At 39.5% G+C, this 10,509-nt stretch overlaps 1 pseudogene; it reads left to right on the top strand.

The window, feature by feature from the left end:
* Window positions 1-3,095: 3,095 nt before the first annotated feature.
* Window positions 3,096-5,626, top strand: LOC119575650 (annotated as a pseudogene).
* The last annotated feature ends 4,883 nt before the right edge of the window (window positions 5,627-10,509 follow it).

Here is a 10,509-nt window from a genome sequence, read left to right as displayed (position 1 = left end):
TTTTTTTTTTTTTTTTTTGCGGGAAAATTAAAAAAAAGGGAAAAAAAAAAAGGTTAAAAAAAAAGGTAAGGTGCCCCCGGGAAAAAGGTAAAAGGGGGGTGGGGGGGGGGGGGGTCAGACGGCTAAAATCCCCCAGCTGATTTGCAAGTTTTTCTTGAATTTCCCTTTTTATCCCATTTTATTCTGGGGGCCAATTCACCCTTCGGTTGCTCTTGGGAATTTTCTGCCTTTTTTTGTCCGCTCTAGACCAGAGGTGTCGAGACAGCTAGTCTCATACCCGTTTTTATATTTGGGGCGAAGCCAGAAAAGCAAAATCAAGCTAGGTTTTCCATTTTGTTTTTGGGGGCAATCCCCCAAAATTTGAGCAGAAGGACCGTTGGGTTTTTGTCCTGCCGCCAAGATTATCATGATCTCATTCCGATTTTAGGGACATACACTTCTTTCCCCAGAGTCAATTCCTCGGGGCCCAGCGGGAAGTGTTTTCATGGACTTAGGGCTTTTTGGCATTTTTTCTTTTGCAATGATAGAAAAAGCAGGAGTCCTTCTTTTAGGGCAAAGTGGTCGTGGGGTTTATCGGCGAGGAAAAGATAAATGACGCAAGGGTGTTTTCTATAACATGGGGAGGTTACTTTCGGGCGTGGACAGCGATCCCGAAGTTTGCGTCGATGATCGATGACGATCTCCCCCAAGGCTTCTTTTCCCTTTTTTTCCCTTTTTCTTTTTTCTGTAGGTTGCTTCAAATTTTAAAAAAGGGGACCGGCCTGCTAAGGTTGAGTTTTTTTCCTTTACGGCCCAGTCTTATAAGGCCCCGTACTCATTTTATGCTTTTTCACATTGAAGGATTTCGTCCCATTGGGGGATTCTGTTACATAAGGGGGTAATTTAAGAGAGGTCCCACAGCATACAGCACGCACCTCCATCGACCCGAACCCTTTTATGGTTCACATGGCAGCGTCAGCATGTCCCGGGTGCCATCCGCAAACTAGTTTTTTTCATTTTTTTTTTTTTACCACGCTTACACAATAACTCAGTCGGGAATCTAAAATGAGGCCGTATTAATTATAATCAACTGGTCTTAACTTCGATTATGGACCTTTTATTCCACGAGCCATGTAATCCATCAAGTCAGGGTTTCCCGATGCATCTCTAGGCCCATCCCGTTCATTTTCATAAAATTTTAATAAAACTTTTTTTATTCTGTTCGGAAAATTTTTTTCTATCCCTTTCTGAATATAAATTTTTGTACGCGCGAAGGTTTTTGGGCCGTGAAGGCGAGAGCTAGGTACCCCCACAACCTCTTCCCTCGGTACCACCCTCCCCGCATCATTATTACGTAGCAATAATAGAAGTCACAGCATTTGGGGCCTCTTTTAGTTTTTCTATCGTTGGTTTCCGCAATAAAATTAATTCCCCACATGTAATTAAAGTCGTCCCCCTTTTTTCGTGAAACACCTTTTTTAGTACAAAACCTGGCTCAAATCGCTTTCGTGCAATTCCTCCAGCTATCCCTTTTCCATATTTTTTAAGTTTTCCCATTCTTGCCTGTTTTGTTATAAACTGTTTTCAGCGAGGTTGAGCATGGGGGGGGTGGGGGTGGGGGGTTGGGGAGCGGAGTGTTCTCGCGTGGTGCCGACACCACTTCCTCTATCTTCACCGTATGTTTCTTGGCCTTCTCTTTCCTTTTTTTTCTTGAAAGGCCTTCCTTCCCCTCTCAGCACTCCCCCGTATTTTGCGGGTTTTTTAGCCTTCGGAAAAAGGTATAAAAATTTCAGACAAAATTGGAGCCGCAACAAAAGAGCATGGAAATCTGCCTTGGGTTTAACTAAGATTCATCTCTCCCGCCCCCCTCACGAAACCACCTCCACCGCCCCTCAGATAGTTGCCAGATCGTAATTTTTCAATTTTTAAAAATTTTTCCCGATTGCTTTTTTCAGCAAATTCTAAGCGAAACAAGGCGATGTCGATCATGTGACTGATCACCCTTTTGGGAAAAGGGCATCTAAACCCATTTTTAATGTAGAAATTAAGAAATTTTGGTTGTTCCAAAAAAAAAAATTTGTGATTTTTCACTTTGGTCACTTTAAAAAAATTTCGGTCAAAATCTGCAGGACGTTTCTTAAAGGGAAATGGGGGAAATTCCCAACGGTGGAATGGTGTCACTGGGGGGGGTGTTTACCCCCGGTGGAGTCAAAACCAACTTCCCGGGGACTTTCTTCCTCTACTGGAACCCCGGTTGTCGGAGCGTCATTCCCCCTTGTCCAAATAGGACAGTGGGGTCATCTGAAAAATTTGGTTGGGTTTGGGGGGCATATCTAGATCCGAAACAGCCTTTCATGCTGAATCATCCTGATGCTGTCTTCGAAACCCCCTTCCCCCCGGGAGTACCCCTCCGTCCTCATATCCCAAATAGTTTTCGTAAAAAAGAGGGGTACCTGCTGAGGGGTTGTAGGAACATCGGACGGGCAGGGGCTGCGAAGGGTTTTGTCTTTTTCCGGGGCATCTTCAAGGGTACACACAGCAAAAACTAAATTTGGGCAAAAAATAAGCCCGAAAGGGGAACTAACCTCCCCAAAGGCTAGCCAATGGGGGGGGCCTGGCCCTGGTCGATAATGCATCCTCATGTTCGGTAGTGCTGGCTGGGCTGAACCTAGTTCTTACCCCCATGGTGCCCACCACGTAGTAACCTCCGGCAACTTACAATTCTCGCCCTGGGGGGGGCGCGAACTCTGACACCTCGGATGAGAGGCGACCATTACCACGTACTAGCCGAGGCAAATTGTTCAGTGAAAGACACCTCTTTTTTAATTCTTCATCGCCAATCGAATTGGCGGGGCACGGCCTGTTCCCGTTAATATTTAGAACTAACCTCGGAACCCAGAGAGCCTTTTTAAAATGCTAGTAATAGAAAATTAAACTTTTTATTCACATTTTCAGTAGAAAAAATTTTTTTGCCCCCTTTAACTCTGGCATGGATACATCCCCCCCGGAATATGGGACATGCACACCATGGCATGATGTACTCCCCACCCGCAATCCCCAGGCATGCCATGGCATGTAATTTAAAGGGTTAACATTAAATAACTTATCTGGTAACCATGCTGTAGGTTGATGCATGGTCAATCTTAAAAATTTCGTTTTAAAAAAAATTTTTTTCATTCATATAAATTTTAAAATGGTGTGAAAGCAGCATTTTAAAAACTTGCGCTTTAATGCTAGCTGCATTTTTTTAGAGGTTACATTTATTCAATTTTTTAACAATGTTATTTTACATGGTTTTTAACTTCAAAAGATTTTATCCCATTTCCATTCTTGAAAAACCTGCGAATCCTATTTGAGATACAAATGTCTAAAATGGTGTTTAGCCTTAAAAATTTTTTCAATTACTTGGGGTAGAGTGCAAATAAAGTCCATCATAAATGCAGTTCGGGAAAAAAGTAAGTTTTAAATATTTTTTAGGGGTAAACCCCCCCCCAAATTCTACCACAACTTCAGGGGCACCCCTGTAAGTGGATTTTGGTATCACATTGCATTTTTTCAATCTATTTTCCTTGATATTCTTTGCCTTATAGGTTGTCCTAGTTTGTTTTCCATTACGGGGCAAGTCCTTTTTCCCCTATTTTACTCATTTTTAAATGTTCAAACAAATTTTAGAGGAATTTAAAAAAATTAAAATTATTAAAACAAAAAAACTGGGTTTAATTTCTTTGGGTGTGCACCAAGGAAAAAGTGTTATGGGGGATTTTCTGGTCCGTTTTTCCCAGAGGATTCCACATTTTCATTGTAACACAATTAGTCAACCAACCTGATTTAATACTTCACTTCGATCCTTTCCATCCTTGCATCAAAAGCCTAAATACTATACTTTGAGTGATCTCTTCCACCCGGGGGTTGGGGAAAGGTGTTGCCCATTTAGTAAACCCGCAATGTGAAAGCAGGACTGTTTTTTAAAAACAGTTTTTGAAGGAAAAAAACTTTTACATATCAAATTGATGTTTTCATTTTTGTAAAGCTATAGAATGTTTACTGCCTTATTTAGGGTTGAAACTTGCCCCCTATGAAGTAATAATTGTAAATACCTTCCCTCTAGATGCTTTATCCACTGTGGCCCAACATAATGGTTTTGGTCACTTCCAGGGGTGTGGCTTGTGGGTGGGGGCACAAAAACTTGTGAGAAATTCCATGCATTCCCTTCCTTTTTTTTTTTTTTTTTTTTTTGTGCGCGCGTGTACACAGTATTCTTTCATTTTTGCCCCTTTTCCAAAGTGATGTTTTTATCTAGATGGAATTAAATATTTTCCTTGTGCCTCCAGGGATTCTGGAATACAACTTTTTTTTAATTTTACGCCTTTTTATTTCTATTTCGACCTTTTGGTATTTAATTTTTTAGACTTAAAATAATTTGTTGAGCAGCCAATGAGGATAGCAGGTTTTTTTTTTTCCGAGGGTTAAAAGGTACGAATGTGACTCTTCCCCCAAATCCTCTTAGAGAAGAGTATTCCAAACCTTCATGTCATTAAAGGGTCCCAGGGAAGAACTTCATTTAATTTTTAATTTTAAAAGTTGAGTAGGGGTTAAAATTCTTGACTTTTTTTTAAATTTAATTTTTTGATCTAGTATAGCAAAATAATTTCAAGTTTTTTAAAAAGTTTAGGATTATTTGTGCATTTTGCGTAGTTCCCGATCTCCCGAAAATTTTTTGTTTCCTTTTCATAGACTTTAAGTTCCCTTTTGGTGCATTAGTTGGGTTTCCCCATATTTTTACTTAATAAAGAAAGGAATTCCAAGTTTGAAGTCCCCCGTGTTATGTAACAGAACTTCGCTTGCGCCACTACTACTGGAGGCTTACCAATGAAGGTATCCAGTACCTGCGAGAGTATCTCCACCTTCCTTCTGAGGTAAGGTTTGTTATTTGATATGCCAAGTGAAATTTTGCCGGCCAAGTTTGTGCGCTGAAAAGTTTATAATTTGTTTGGCCAAGAACTGTAGGCTTTAAAAGAGCTCTCTCATAAGTATGCACATTTTAGCCTTGTTCATGGAAAATTTTTCGTAGCTTAATGGTTGTACGGGAATTTTTTTGAGTGGCTGACTGCAGGGCAGCTGGTGTGAAGTCCATTGTTATTCATGAAGTGCTTATGTAGTTCAGTGAGTAGTAGTTTGACAGGACACTGGAAATCTTGGTATATTTTGATTTATAAATTACATTTCTTTAATAGATTGTGCCAGCGACACTTAAGAAGCCAACAAGACCTGAGGGTAGGGCCCAAAGGGCCCATTCACCCTCGTCCTGAGGGCCACGTAGTGAAGGTTCCAGGGAAGCATACAGGAGAGCTCCCCCAGGTGGGCCCACAAGACTGGTGATGCTGGTGCAGGATCTGCTTCCATGGAATTCGTAAGTATAGTATTAAAAAGTTTTGTTTACAGATTTTCTTCCTTATTACTAAAGGAGTGTAGTTGCACATGTACAATAAATTGTTTCTAGGAATAATAGCTTTGCGATTTAATGTTTTTTCCCCACCATATACCAAATTTTTAATGGATTATTTATTTATTTCAGCGTGCTGGTTTTGGCCGTGGCAAGAAACCTCAGTAAATGTAAAGAAATAAAGAGAGATCGACACTGGCTTTTTATTGTTTTTCCTTCCTTAACCTTTTAATGACGGGCATAAGAACTCGCTGAAATCAATTAAAATCTAGTGAGATGTGGCAACGGCCCGGGCAGTGGGCGAGGGAGTCGGCTGCCTTAAAACCGAACGTCCCGCTCCCCTCGCTCTGGCGTGTCGCCCGCGCGTACAAGTTTGCCCCCTGTGAGACCGTTTTCTATGACGTGTCTACACGTGACCCTCAATAAGGGGTAATGTTTGGCAAACAAGCCCCCTATTTTAAAAATGCATGAACGGAATTCCATTATACCAATAAATGGTAGAATGGCCAAATTTTCATGCAAAATTTTTCTGTATAGTGTAAGTTTGACATCCTTCTAATGGGTGTTTGAATGACACTATTCTACAAGCCTGACTCAAACTCTCAACTTTTTCAGTGCAGTTGTTTTTGGTACCAAACCCCATTAGTTGACTAGTAAACTTCTTTCTAATCTAAAGCTTGTGAATTTTATCTACTTCTATAATTAAAGTTAAAGGTGTTAAGATTTGAAAATATGAATCTTCAACCTGATCTCTAGGGCAAGAGAAATTGAAATACAGCTTGCAAAAAAGATGCATTTTTAAATACAAAATAGCAAATTAAAACTTCACCAAATTTGACATGACAATATACTAAATGCCTTTTTTGTCAAGATAAGTATGCTTGATTGCAATTTCAGCCTTGCATGTTTGGAGTAGGATTACCAAAACTTTTTTAGGAGCAGTTAACCTCTTCCCTTTCTTCAGATTTAACTACAAACATGGATCTACTGAGTGGGCTGCTTAATTTGATAATTTTGAAAACCTTTTATCCCTGTAAGTTTTGCATTTTCCTGTAAACATGATCATGCAAATTGAAGATCAAGCATTTAGTAACCTCCACTAAGGTACAAAACTTTTCCCTTTGAAAATTAGTTCTTCACATGAACACCCTTATCCACTTGAAATCCCCAGTTTTGTTTATAATTTTGACAGGAGTACTTGATTTCATTTTCATTAGTCTTGATTTAACAAAATGATTTTAATGTCCTTTTTGTAATTCCTTCCTCATTCCTCCATCCCAATGGGAAGTTTGTGTTTAAAAGGGCTGATAATTAGGCCAGTATGCAAGAAAAGGGTTAAGGGGGGGGGGTTGAAATTAACTACAAATTCCCTTACACGAGTTGAAAAATGTTTCTGCCAAACATGTATTCTGAAAATCAACTTGCTCCATTTGAGCATTTGTACCTGTGCTTTTAACTACATCAAACTACAAGATGCCCGTAGGTGGAAGTGGAGAAATGCCGAGAAAAGTAATCCAACCAGTTACCGCCACCAGAGAGGATCAACATTGGAATTACTTAATGGTATTATGAACTTGGATTTTTATTCCTTTTTGAAAATTGCTTTATAATAGAAAAATATATGCATGAAGGGAATTCCATTCTTACATGTGTAGTAGCATGGCCAAAATTCATGCAAAATTAGATGTACAGAGCAAGTAGTTTTCCCACTTTGGAAAATGACCATTGACATTGTCCAACATCATCCTATAAATTTATGTTTGGGTGTTATAAATGGGAAAAATTTTAATTTTTGACTGAAAATACTTCCTTTTAACTCAGCTTGAACAAGGTTTCCCTGAAAAAATCTGTTGGTTTGGGTGGAAAACAAAGTCCCAGGTCCCAAGTATATGGGGGAAGATTGTTATTAAGTTTAAAAGGGGAGAAAATAGGCAAATATCATTATTCCTTATAAATAGCTGTCAATAGATTGTCATAGTTTGTTGGTAAATGCGAAATCCCAAGCCATGCACTATCAACTTTACTAAACCCCATTGGCAACCTATTCCTACCCAAAACCTCATCCCCTGATTTGCATTATTGGGGATGTGACCATGTCATGAAAAATTGGCTTTGGGGTCTGGGGGCATGAAATTCTGTCGTGTGTAAATCTGGTTGTAACCAGGTGACAAACCTACCATTGTGAGGATTTTGGCTGAAGGCGGGTTTACGGCTTGTAAGAGTGTAATTTCTTGCTAGGTTTATTTCTTGAGCAGTTTTCTTTCCGCATCAATGCACGAGGGGCAGTAATTTCCTTGAGTGTTACTGAAGAGTACCGGGCCTCCAGGGATGATGCCGTTCCCATGCTTGGCATTGTTTCCTGGTATGTGACGGGGGGACCAGGTTTATTAGAGAACAAATATTACAAAAAGAAAGACGAAATTTAAAAATTTTTTTTTTTTTTTTTTTTTTTTTTTTTTTTTTTTAGACTCCCCAGAGATATGGACTCTGTGCAAAGTAAATAGGCTATTATCGGGGTTTTGGAAATATGTGGCAAAAAACTTTTTCCTATAGTGGCAAGCCCTTGTCCCCCCTGCACATGTTAAGTGCCCCTGGCCTACAAGTAGCCACCGGGGCCACTCAATAAGACAAAATGCGGGATTTTTAGTCTTGGGATTGCAAGGATCCAGAGGGTTTACTTTTACAGAACTTGTCTCCCTTTCCATTGTCCTTCTACAAAAAACTGATCAACTGTGAAAACTGAAAACTAATGGCTCTCCCTTTCCCCAAATTGGTAGTCGTTTTAAACCCTTCCCCCAGGGGGTTTCCCCCCTATTGACCCCTTCGCTGCAAAGACGAGTGGCCAAAAAGCCAACATCTGAGTCATTTGCTCTAAACCCCTGCCTTCTGTGCCCAAAACCCGGTCATGACTTTGAATTGCTCTGCTCAGAATGCAGGTTCAAAGGGGCCCTTAAAATATTTATAGGGCTGGTTTTTCCTATAAGCTTGAATCCAAGGGATCAGTTTCAGACACCTACCCGAGGCCCGACAGGAAGCATGTTTATGGTTTTTTTTGTACCAGTTCCAAAGTTCCTTTGCTTCACTCCAAACATAAAGATTCTTGCATCTTTCCCGTACTTCTACCCCTATCCCTCTCCCCCCTTAAATTAAATACCTCACTGACCAGGTATTCAATTTGACCACTTCCCCCCCTGCCTAACCCCCCCCCCCCCCCTTGCTTGTTCACTTAAAAAACTAAATGTTTCCCCCCCATCTCTTTCTAATCTTGTATTTCACCCCCTATTCATCTGCTCCTTGGGCCACAATTCCCTTTCTTGCCCAAAAAACCTTTATTTCCCACCTAAAATCCCCTCCAAAAATTTGGGCCTCCAAAAATTTATAACTAACCCGAGAAAGCCTGCTTTCTATCCCCCCCTCTATTTTGGGCTGCTTCAAAGTATTGATTCTTCTATCCCCCCAATTTCCCCTTATCCTCTTCAATCCCAAATCCCCCTCCTCTCCCTGCTCTCCTCCCATGAGCCCCACCTTTCCCTTCTTCCTTCATTTCCTTACTTTCCCCACCTGAATCTCCATGCTTGTTACACTTCTCTGGATCCCCCCCCCTCTGACTTTCCTGTACTCCTTCACCTATTTTTGCTCTTCTCTGGATTATTCTCCTACTTCTCTAATACCCTTTTTTCCCCTATTACCGTTTCATAGCTTTGCAATTTTGTTGCTCTTCCTTTCCCGGACACTCGATCTTTTTTATTTTATCAATTGCTGAAAATTTCCCTAACCCCTTCCCCTTTTTTAATCCATACTATCTCCCTTTGCACTCCCTTTTAAAAACCTTTCCCCCATCCTCAGTAATCTAAAAACTTCCTTTCCCGGGGTTTGCCCCTGCATCACTATTTATGCTTTTGAAATGCCCCTACCTTTGATGTTGGCCTGCAAAATTTTTCAATATTTTCCCCCCACCCACCCCTGTATGTAAACCTTCCTTTTTTTTTTATCAGCCCCCCCCCCCCCCCCCCGCTTTCAACCACCCAAAATAAAGTACTTTTGTGAAGAATAGGCAATTATTTATATTGAAGTTTCAAAACCCTTGGTCAGGGGAAAACCCTAAATTTAATTTTCAAGTTTTTCCCTTTGGGGAAAAAGTAGTGAGGGATTGGAACGGATTTAATTGCACAGAAAAATCTTTTGTAAAAAATTTTGGTTTTTTCTCACCTTCTAGTTATTAGCATGTGGTGTTTAGGTAACGTTTGTAACCTACACATCTCGGGGTTTTTGAAAAAAACCTAGAAAAGTCCTATCATAGTGCTACTTAACCCTGGGGTTTTGGGTAGTTCCCAAACCTGGAACAAGGTTTCTTTTTTTACTAGGGGCAAAATTTTTAAAGCCAAATTTTACACATCTGAAGTTTGCCTATTCAATAAAAAATTTTAAATTTACATGATTTTTTTTAATTTTTTTTTTTTTTTTTTTTTTTTTTTTTTTTTATGAAAAATTTAGTTGAAATATTCATAAACATAAGGCAAGTATCAAAAAACTATGAAGAAAAGAAACCTTAAATTTCTACGTAAAATTTGTAAATTTATTAAGAAGCGATTGAAAATATAGTATTTTTTTAATTCGAGTTATAATATGGCGGTAGTTAAAAGTTTTGTTTTTCCATCAGGGTGGGGGGGAAAATCTATAGGGTGGATAAGATCTTTTGGGCTGTTGTAAAGGTTTATACATCTTTAATAATTATATTTCCCCCCCCCCCCCTTTTTTTTTTTTTTTTTTTTTTTTTTTTTTTTTTTTTTTTTTTTTTTTTTTTTTTTTGTAAAGGGGTTTGAGTTCAATGAAAGGCATTTACTGCAAGGGGGCCTTAGGGTTAAAAGATGATAATATTTGATTTGGTGGTATTTCTCCCTCCTGGTGCGAAAGCCGTGTGTCTTTTTTGTAATGTTCTATTACTTTCAGACTTTGTGGCTAAATAACCACCTAGATTATAAAACATCATAGTGCTTCTTACCTTTTTGGGTTTGATGTCTCCCAAACCGGGGACATGTATTTTAAATTTAAGGGGAATTATAGAGGGGAAATTTTATTAAATTGAA

The sequence above is a fragment of the Penaeus monodon genome, chromosome 1 (assembly GCF_015228065.2).
Source record: "Penaeus monodon isolate SGIC_2016 chromosome 1, NSTDA_Pmon_1, whole genome shotgun sequence".
In the NCBI taxonomy this organism is placed as follows: Eukaryota; Metazoa; Arthropoda; class Malacostraca; order Decapoda; family Penaeidae; genus Penaeus; species Penaeus monodon.
Note: the sequence above shows the minus strand (reverse complement) of the source record. Positions and strands in the feature narration are given on the sequence as shown.